Raw genomic sequence first — 11,050 nt, 5'->3', positions numbered from 1 at the left:
CCTTCTGGGATAGTCTGACCTGATTTTACTTGATTACCTGATTCTGGGTTTGAAACAAAGTTATCTTAAAATAGCACCTCGAAGTAGCCCTAATGACAGAGGGTGAACCCATTCCAAAAGGGGCCTGAGAGCATAAACGGCTTTGAAGTCTCCTGTTTCATGAAGTCTCCTGTTTCACTCATTTCTTGCTTATTTTAATATAAAATCAATTTTCACTAGAACTTGGGGGAAAAATATTCCTTAGGATGTGCTCTATTCTACCTTGCATACTGAGATACCGTAGTGTTTTGTGGTCATCCCAAGAGCAAGATCAACCTTCCTCCCAAAATTGGCTAGGATGTTGAGAATGATGACACCACATCTCACTAATAGGGTGTGAAATGTTGATTATTCACATAAAAAGGCTTTCTGGGGAGAGCAGGGCAGCTGGTGGTCCAAAATGATTTTAACAAAGGAAAAGGTGAGTGGTTTGGGATTTTATTGTGGTTAGGGAATGGGGCCAGGTGAAGGTTTCCACTTGAAGTCCAGGTCTTAGGTGTTGTGAACTTCTGGCCAATCCAAGAGAAGGAGAATAGGGGCTTTCTTATCATCTGCCAGATTTGGAGCAAGAGAGGAAGAAGGAATGTTGAGGCTTAAAGGATATCAACAGTCAAGTATCAAAAATGGAGTCAGATTCTTCATTAAAATTCACCCTGAAGTTTGATGGATGATGGAAATGTGTCACGTCTCATTTATTTGAATTGGAACTGGCTTAAAAAAAGCCATTGTGGTGTTCTCTGAAGCCTGTGGCAGGAGGTCAGGAAAAGTCCAGCACTGCGGATTTTTAGAAGTGAAGTGACTGCCTTTGGGGCTGAGTTTCCCACTACTGCTATAACCAGTTGCCACAAACTTAATGGCTTTTGAAAATTCCACAAATGTATTACCTTATAGTTCTGGAGGTCAGAAGTCCAAAATCAGTCTCACCGGGCTAAAATCAAGATGTTAGCAGGGATGGTTCCTTTTGGAGGCTGTAGAGAAAAGTCATTTTCCTTGCCTCTTCCAGCTTCTAGAGGCTGCCTGTGTTCCCTGGCCGTGCCCCCTCCCTCCACCTTCAAAGCCAGCACTGCAGCCCCAGCAAATCTCTCCCTGACTCTGACCTCCTCCTCCATCTCCACATTTCTTTCCCTAACTCTGACCTTCTCACTTCCCTCTTATAAGGACCCTTTTGATTATATTGGTTCCATGGGTAATTAAGGATAATCTTCCCATTGCAACATTTGAAAATTAATCACATCAACAAAGTCCCTTCTATCAGGTAACATATCCGCAGATTCTGGGAATTAGAAGTGTACATTTGTAGAAGGCCATAATTCAGCCTAGTGTACTTCATAACCATCAATCATGTCTTGAAACTTAAAGGGGCTAAAAAGTGTTTTGTTGAGGCATTGTATTTTGGCTTTAGTATATGCAGACACATGCGTAACTTTAATTTATATTTGGGGTATCTGTGAGACAAGAAACTTCTAGAGGTTTTTGTTTTTTTTTTAACCTCAAAAGGGGAGGGCCTTGGATATGGAATTGTTGGTGGTGGTGCTTAGATTAGACAACCAGATTATTCTCAATTGTTCAAAAGTCTAAAATTATACAGGTAGGGCTGATTGTCGGCCAGGGTATCCTCTAGTGCAGTGGTCCCCAACCTTTTTGGCACCAGGGACCAGTTTCATGGAAGAAAATTTTTCCACAGATGGGGGGAGGGGATGGTTTTGGGGTGATTCAAGCACATTACATTTATTGTGCACTTTATTTCTATTATTATTACATTGTAATATATAATGAAATAATTATACAACTCACCATAATGTAGAATCAGTGGGATCCCTGAGCTTGTTTTCCTGCAACTAGATGGTCCCATCTGGGAGTGATAGGAGATAGTGACAGATCATCAGGCATTAGATTCTCATAAGGAGCATGCAACCTAGATCCCTAACACATGCAGTTCACAGTATGGTTCATGCTCCTTTGAGAATCTAATGCCACTGCTGATCTGATAGGAGGTGGAGCTCAGCTTCACTGACTCGTACCCGCTGGTCACCTCCTGCTGTGTGGCCTGATTCCTAACAGTTACCAGTCTATGGCCTGGGGGTTGGGACCACTTCTGTAGTACTAGGGTAATTTCCTGAAGTCAGGGCACTGTGCTTACCTTTGGGTCTTGTCCTTGAACAGGGAGGTCCCAGTTAGGGGGTGGACAGCAACAGGTGGCCAACAGGCTCCACTGTAAGTGATAGCATTGCTACTACTATCACTGGAACTACCATCCAGTGGCACAACCATCCAAAAGTGCACAAACTCCCTTTCTGATTATCCTTTTGGCCCCAAGGGCTTCCCAGGTAACCAATGGGTCCAGGAGAGGAGTGACCTCCTTTTGTGACATTGTACCTATCAAGGAACTGAAGATGGGGGAAGCCATTTACTCCTGTAAGTTGAATATGCCAGGAGGCCCAGAATTTACTCTACTCTGTAAATCTCATTTTTATTTCAATGAGAAGGGCTTTGTGGCCATGACAGCCTCCATGACCCAAGACATAATGGGCAGCTAGCTGCAGAGAGTCACAGGAACCATGGGAGCCTCCATTTCCAGAAGCGCCTAGTATGTGGCCAAGAGCTGTCATTCCAGCAGTGTGTTATGTAGGCTGAAAGGGCAGTTTCTTGCACCCATGAACAACTTATGGCCTTCATGGTTGTCCAGAATCTCCAGGAGCCTTGAAAGAAGCTTACCAAAATATCTACAGGGAAGGAATCTCTGGGGGACACTAGTGTATGTACTGCAATTTGGATAGATTTTAGAGCCTTCTGTTGTAGGGGATCCCAGTCAAAATGGGCTGATTTATAAGTAACAATATAAAAGGGCATAAGCAGAACTTGTAAATGAGAAATATACTGCCTCTAAAACCCGCAAGGACCTAAAAAAACGTTGGGCCTGTTTTCATATTGAAAATGCTGGGAGGGACAAGAATTTCCTCTTTGTTTAATTTTAATTAATTCAATATTATTTTTAAAGATGGGATCTCACTATGTGCCCAGGCTGGAGTGTGGTGACTATTCACAGGTGTGCCATCATAAAGCACTGCAGCCTCCAATCCTGGCCTCAAGTGACCCTCCTGCTTCAGCTTCCCAAGTAGCTGAGACAACAGACACACAGCACCATACCCAGCAAGAGTTGCTTCTTTTTTGTTTGTTTGTTTGTTTTGAGACGGAGTCTTGCTCTGTCTCCCAGGCTGGAGTGCAGTGGCACAATCTCAGCTCACTGCAAGCTCTGCCTCCCAGGTTCACACCATTATCCTGCCTCAGCCTCCCGAGTAGCTGGGACTACAGGCACCCGCCACCACGCCTGGCTAATTTTTTTGTATTTTTAGTAGAGACAGGGTTTCACCGTGTTAGCCAGGATAGTCTCGATCTCCTGACCTTGTGATCCGCCCGCCTCAGCCTCCCAAAGTGCTGGGATCACAGGCATGAGCCACCACACCTGGCCAAGATTTGCTTCTTAACAGTGTTAGGGATAGAACATGGAGCATGTCAGGGGTGACCAATAATTAGTTGGAATTTTACTCAGCTGTCCAAATTCTGTACTTCGTGTGAATCAAGGGCCCATCCCTTTTTATGAGAGCTCCTTTGTGAGTATTTGTAGGTCCGGTATCAGTGTGCTAAATGATTCTCCTTGGAGGAGAATGTCATCAGTATGATGTCATACCTGCATTCCTGGAGAAAGTTGGATATGGTTGAACTCTTGCCAATGATGATTGCGTACAGTGGAGGTCTGTTGATATGCCCTATTAGTAACCAGGTAAGCGCATATTGCGTCCCTTCAAAAGTGAAGACAATCTGTGGTGAAGAGGCTGTTCAAACAGGCACTAAATAGAACAATATCAGCCAAATCTACAATAGCGGAATATTTTTCAGTTGCTGATTGGATGGAGTCAGTAATTTTAGTAATATTAGTCTTTTTTTTTCTTTTTCTTTTTTTTTTTTTTGAGACGGAGTCTGGCTTTGTCGCCCAGGCTGGAGTGCAGTGGCACGATCTCGGCTCACTGCAAGCTCCGCCTGCCGGGTTCACGCCATTCTCCTGCCTCAGCCTCTCCGAGTAGCAGGGACTACAGGCGCCCGCCACCACGCCCGGCTAATTTTTTGTATTTTTAGTAGAGACGGGGTTTCACCATGGTCTCGATCTCCTGACCTCGTGATCCGCCCGCCTCGGCCTCCCAAAGTGCTGGGATTACAAGCCTGAGCCACCGCGCCTGGCCTGGAAGTCTTAATCATGATATCATGGCATTAAGGCTATGGTTAACGCTATGAGTAACATTCATTTTACCCAATGTTACCTACTATTGGGTAGCATTCATTTTCATCAGATTTGAGCACTGGCCAAGTTGGACTATTAAAGAAGAGGAAAGTAGGAACGATGGCTTCTTCCTTTAGTGGGTCTTGTATGATGGGTCTTAATTCCTGTAGTTCTTGTTTGAACACATGGGTCATATTAACTATTTTAACTGAGACAGGAGACAACAAGGTTAGCTATGTAGGGTTCCATTTTGTTAATTGTTAGTGCCAAAGACTTATTTTTATTTCAGTTTGTTACTCAATGCATCAGATCATTCATGCCCAAATGCTCACTATGGGATATTTTAAGACAATAGACAAATGAAGCAAAATAATACTTCCAGTGGTTAAGATGAGGCATACACGTTTGCCTTTGCTTTATGCCTGCTCTTTGAAGTCTGTACCGCCCCTGCAAGTATACAGGGTGCCTTGTTTAAAGCAATTTCCAGGTATAACTGTAATTTGATCCCTGATGTCAATTAAGACCATGAAAGTTTGTCAATTGGCACATGTCAGCAGATGTTAAGGTTAATTTAAAACCATATTGTAGAGGTACAAAAACCAATTGGCATCCTTTTTATCTATTTTAGTTTTTGTTTCCTTCCCTTCTATCAAAGTTTTTGTTCTGTTTTATTCGAATGGTTACTGGATATACTTTGCAAGAGAGGGAGGGTCCTTCCTACCCTACTCACATTTACAAATGTCTTCCTCCAGAGAGTCCCAAATTAGTGTCATCAGAGTTACGGGCTTTCCTCATGGCAATTATTGCTTTCCTGGGTTTAGGGACCCTAACCTTAAGTTGGGTTTGAATTAACTCCTTGTCATGTTGACAAGTTGCAGCACTTGATTAAACCCAGTCTTTGTCAGTCCATTTTACAATTTCATAGTTGTTCAACAGGGCAATGGTGTCTTCAGGCCTCTCAAAGGCACAGAGTGAAGCATTTGGAGCTACTTTTCATAAGAGTCTGTGCCAAGGGTGCATTCCCTTAAAACCCTGAGGATTATGACGTTTTTAAATGACAGAGACATAGGTAGCAACAGCGGAACCAGCATTTTGTACAGTCCTCATAAACCACCAGTTTTTTGGAGAGTGGACCCCAGCACTCCACCTAGTGACGACTCTTCCTCAAGTCAGTGATCACCTGTTGAGCCCATAGATTAGAGAAGGTGTAGTCATTCTCCTGAGCAGTCTGTAAAACAAGGGCCAATGCCTGCTTGAGACATGGAACCAATGATCATAGGCAAAGAGTCATTCCCAAATCTAGTGTTGGCCACTGCTTATGCTGAAATCCAGGCACACAATTCAATCCAAGACTCATGCAGAGATCCGAGCCACAAGGCATGGCCCAGAGCCACCTTAAGGAAAGTGCTCACCTCATACTCCTGTCCCTAAATGACAATTATCAAAACTTCCAACTTAGGTCAGTGAAATCCATGACAGAGGCTTGGTTGCAGTTGGAAAATGTAGCATAATGTTACACAGCTCAAAGCTCATGCCAGCCAACAAGCAACAGCTAAAAGCGCAAACTCTCCAGTAGGCAGCAGAGCCAGTTAGCAAGCCAAAAGCAGGGGAAGATCCCCAGGTGGTAGCGGTCCAGATGGTGTGGCCTAGACCACCTACTCATAGCACCAATAATTTTGTGGTTGCCCTTAGACAGCAGGATCAATCCTCCACCCAAAATTGGCTCAGATGTTGAGACTGGTGCTATAACAAACGCTCCAAGAGGGTATGAAAAAGGTTGATTATTCTCATAATGTGGTTTTCTGGGGAGAGTAAGGCAAGCACTCAAGCTGCTCTGAAATGGCTTGGCTGGAGGGAAGGATGAGTAGCTTTGATTTTTATTATTGTTGGAGAATGGGGCCAGCACGAAGGTTGCCTCCCACAAGGGAGGGCTTGCATAGTTTAACTTCCTACTGGTGCCAAGGGAAGGAGCTCATGAATTTTCTTACTGGCTCATCCAAATGTGGGGTAAGAAGAGAAGAGAAAGAAATGGGCCTCAAAAGCAGTCAGTAGCTGAGAAACAAAACAGAAGTCAGACTCTGTCAAACCTAGCTTAAGAACTACGATATTAAAACCTTTTCTTCGTTTATTCAGTAATAAAAATTTTTCCCCTCATTTCCCTGGAAAAGTAATGTCTAAGGGATCTATCCTTTGATTCTTGAATCTCCAGAAATATTCCTAGTGCCAGGAGCAGAGATTCAATCTCTACATGTGCAAAAGATAAATGGTTAGAAAAATATCTGAAGGCTTCACCAGAGTGCAACTCGGTGATCTTAAATACCCCAAATTGATTTACCCTATGCTTAGGCTAGAATCAGGAGTAATTAGGAATTGCTTTTGCACTTTTTCTCAATCAAGAGTGAATACATTTTTTAATTTTAAAAGGAAAGTTAGAAACTTACTATTTTTTGTGATCCAGAATCTGGATGCAAAAGAATACAAAAACTTTCAGAGAAATAATACATTTTGTTGTCATTAAAGTGATTACCCTTCTCAGGGGGAAAAAAAATAACTTTCCGAATTAGATACCTCAACAAAGACAGAAAGTTGGTCTGTAAAGAACACAAGTCTTGTTTTTACGCCATCACCGACTCTGAGGGTTTCCAGCCTAATTGTTTTTGATTTTTTTCTTCCCAGCCAACTTAAAAGATTTCTTCACAATCAATGAGATCAACTCTCTGGTCAATTCAATGTAGTTATTATGAAGGCAAAAACAATGAATTGACTACATTTTCAATCCAGTTTTGTTATGGGAGATATTTCAGTCAGAGAGACATGCTTATAAATTTTCTTTGAGAGGAAATCTGGGTGGGAAAAGAAATGACGGTGTTAGCCAATAAATGTTGCTTTTCAAACCTGCTATGGCTCTCAGATGATTTATCACTGTTTGAAAAGCTTTGGGCTATTTTATAAAGGAAAATGTATTTTCACTTGCAGTTGTGTAAAAATTTTTTCAAAGTCACATTTATAAAACTCATACCACCTGAAACTAGAAAACTAAAGTACTCTGGCCAATCAATAGCTAATGGCCTTCACCAACAAGGAAGCCCTGAAGGATCTTCTGCTTGTCTCATTTCAAAATGTTGAATTTCACATATCAGAGATCTCCAGATGTTGGCTTCACATGTGCCTTTCTGAAAGGAGTCCAGCTGAGGGTGGGTATTTGAATGGTGTCCATAGAAGTCTCCCCAGTATTCCTGGAGTATTCACCCCTATCTGATAAGGGAAAGATGAAAAAATAGCCCTAGGAAATCAGCGACTTTGGAAGGCACTATTTTAAGAGTTTCTATGTCATGGCCTGTGTGGTTTGCAGAGATAAAGTGGCTCTGATCACCCACAGCCCTGTTGAGTTAACAGGCCTGGTGAAGGGTGGAAGATACTGCAATGAGATACTCCATGGAAAGGCAAAGGAATGTAAACCAATTCATCACGCGTCATTTTTAAATCAATGGTGAGATTTTTAAGTGAGACAGTACAGCATTTAGCAAGCCTGGTTTCTAACAGTAGCTTCAGAGAAAACTTCAACCCCTTAAAATGAAGCAGTCCCTAATATTGATCATCCGCTGACAGTTCACTGATATTCCATGGCTTACCCTTACTAGACTTACCCCAGGTAAAATCTGTCAAAAATCTTCTTGACCTCCAGAATTTGTGTAAAGAGGCCACTCCTTCTGGTTGAAAAAGGAAAAGCCTCCAGCCAGAAAATTTAAAAGGACATGTGAAAAATGCCTGAAGTGAGATTTTTAAGCAGATAAGCTTCCTCACTATTTCCTCTGCAAGTCCAAGTTTAGAAATCCCCTTCTTATTCAGTAATAAATAATTATTGAGCACCTACTATGTGAATAATGTGAGGCCAGGCTCCATGGAGATACACAGATGAAGAAAACATAAAGGCAGAAGATGGTGAGTCAACGTGGGGAGAGGAAAGAGATGTGCTCTTTTGATTCTTTTATTCAGTTCATTAGAAATAATGACTCATGAACTCATGGCTATTTTTAAAAATTTGTTTACTTAATTCTATGGATTAAGGCTTAAAACAGTGTTATTATTTATTTTGTTGCTAAAATTATTTCAGCTTTGGCCATTACAGGTTCCCTTAGGTTGGTTCCTGTGTTCTTTCAACAAGCACACCTCCATCCCACACTCCTCTTTTTGGGTGTGAGCATTTCCTTATTTTCTGGCACCGCAAGACGTTCCAGCCTCATTTTATATTTTCCTTGCACCAGCCCTGGAATGAATCACTTCTTTAAGGAGCCCATTTTTCAAGTTTTATTTTCAATTGAGAGATAATAATATTCATGGAGTAAAATGTGATGTTTTGATATATGTATACATGCGATATATATACATACATACATTTTGATACATGTATACAATGATCAAATCTGGGTAATTAGCACATTCATCACCTCAAGTATTTACTATTTGTTTGTGAGAACATTTACAATCCTCTCTTTTAGACACACATTTTCAAATAGACATTATTATGAAGTATATTCACCTTGCTGTGCAGTACATCATCAGATCTTATTCCTCCTAACTGTAACTTTGTAGTCATTGACCCATGTGCTCTCCTTTCCCTTTCCATCTCCCGCCCCCACTCTCCCAGCCTCTGGTACCTACCATTCTATTCTCTACCCCTACAAGTTTGACTTTTTCAGATTCCATATATAAGGAGAACATACAATATTTGGTCTCTGTGCTTATCTTATTTCACTCAACATAATGCCCTCTAGGTTCATCCATCTTGTCACAAATGACAGAGCTTCCTATTTTCTTGAGGCTAAATAGTGTTCCATTGTGTACTAATGCCACATTTTTGAAATCCATTCATCCATTGATGAACACTTAGGTTATTTTTGTGTCTTCATTATTGTGAATAATATTGCAATAAACTTGGGAGTGCTGATATCTCATTGATTGGCATATTGATTTCAATTCCTTTGGGTATATACCCAGTAGTGGAATTGCTGGATCACACAATAATTCTATTTTTACTTTTTTGAGGAAACTCCATACTGTTTTCCACAATGGTTGTACCATTTTATATTCACACCAATAGTACAGAAGGATTCTAATTTCTCCACATCCTCACCAACACTTTTTTTTTCTGTTTTATTGATAGTAACCAACCTAATGAGTGTGAGGTGGTATCTCATTGTAGTTTTGGTTTGCATTCCTTAATGATTAGTGAGTATCTTGAGTATTTTTTGAGTTACTAAAAAAGTTGAGTATATTTCATGGGCTTATTGGCCATTTTTTTTACCTTCTTCAGAAAAATGTCTACTGAAGTACTTTGCTCATTTCTGAATGAGGTTGCTTTTGTCATTGTTGTTGAGTTTTAGGAGTTCTCTATATATTTTGGTGATTAATCCTTGTATTAGTCCGTTTTCATGCTGCTAATAAAGACATACCCAAGACTGGGCAATTTACAAAAGAAAGAGGTTTATTGGACTTACAGCTCCACAGGGCTGAGGAGGCCTTACAATCGTGGCAGAAAACAAGGAGGAGGAGCAAGTCACATCTTAAATGGGTGGCAGCAGGCAAAAAGAGAGCTTGTGCAGGGCAACTCCCATTTCTAAAACCGTGGGATCTCTTGAGACCCATTCACTATCACAAGAACAGCACAGGAAAGATCCACCCCCCATAATTCAATCATCCCCCCCTGAGTCCCTCCCATGACACATGGGAATTGTGAAAGTTACAATTCAAGATGATATATGGGTGGGGACACAGCCAAACCATATCAATCCCTTATCAGAAATATAATTTGAGGCTGGGTGTGGTGGCTTATGCCTGTAATCCCAGTACCTTGGGAGGCCAAGGCGGGCGGATCACCTGAAGTCAGAGTTCGAGACCAGCCTGACCAACATGGAGAAACCCCATCTCTACTAAAAATAGAAAAAATTAGCCAGGCATAGTGGCACATGCCTGTAATCACTGCTACTCAGGAGGCTGAGGCAGGAGAATCGCTTGAACCCAGGAGGCAGGGGTTGCAGTGAGCCGAGATCACGCCATTGCACTCTAGCCTAGGCAACAAGAGTGAAACTCCATCTAAAAAAAAAACAAAAAGAAATATAATTCGAAAATATATTCTCCCAACCTGTGGGTTGCCTTTCTAGTCTGTTGATAGTGACTTTCAATGCACAAACTTTTTAAATTTTCATGAAATTCAGTTAGTCTATTTTGTTGTTGTTGTTGCCTGTGCCTTTGGTGTCGTATTCAAAAAAATATTGCTAAATTCAATGTCATGAAGCTTTTGTCTTATATTTTTTTCTAAGAGTTTTATAATTTTAGGTCTTATATTTAAGTGTTTAATCCATTTTAATTGCTCTTTTTATATGGTGTTAGGGGCCAAGTTCATTCTTTTGCATGTGGATATCCAGTTTTCCCAGCACAATTTGTTGAAAAGACTATCCTTTTCCCATTGAATGATGCAGGCACCCTTGTCAAAAATCATATGATCATACAGACAAGCGTTTATTTCTGGACTTTCTATTCTAGTTCATGGTCTATATGTTTGTCTTTGTGTCAGTATCGCACTGTTTTGATCATTGTAGCTTTATAGTAAGTTTTGAAATCAGAAAGTGTGATTGCCTCAGCTTTGTTCTTCTTTTCTAAGATCAGTTTTGCTATTCTGGGTCCCTTGGGATTCCATATAAACTTCAAGATGGGTTTTTCTATTTCTCCAAAGAA

Source organism: Gorilla gorilla, chromosome 10 (assembly GCF_029281585.2).
Source record: "Gorilla gorilla gorilla isolate KB3781 chromosome 10, NHGRI_mGorGor1-v2.1_pri, whole genome shotgun sequence".
Lineage (NCBI taxonomy): Eukaryota > Metazoa > Chordata > Mammalia > Primates > Hominidae > Gorilla > Gorilla gorilla.
This window is presented reverse-complemented; position numbering follows the sequence as displayed.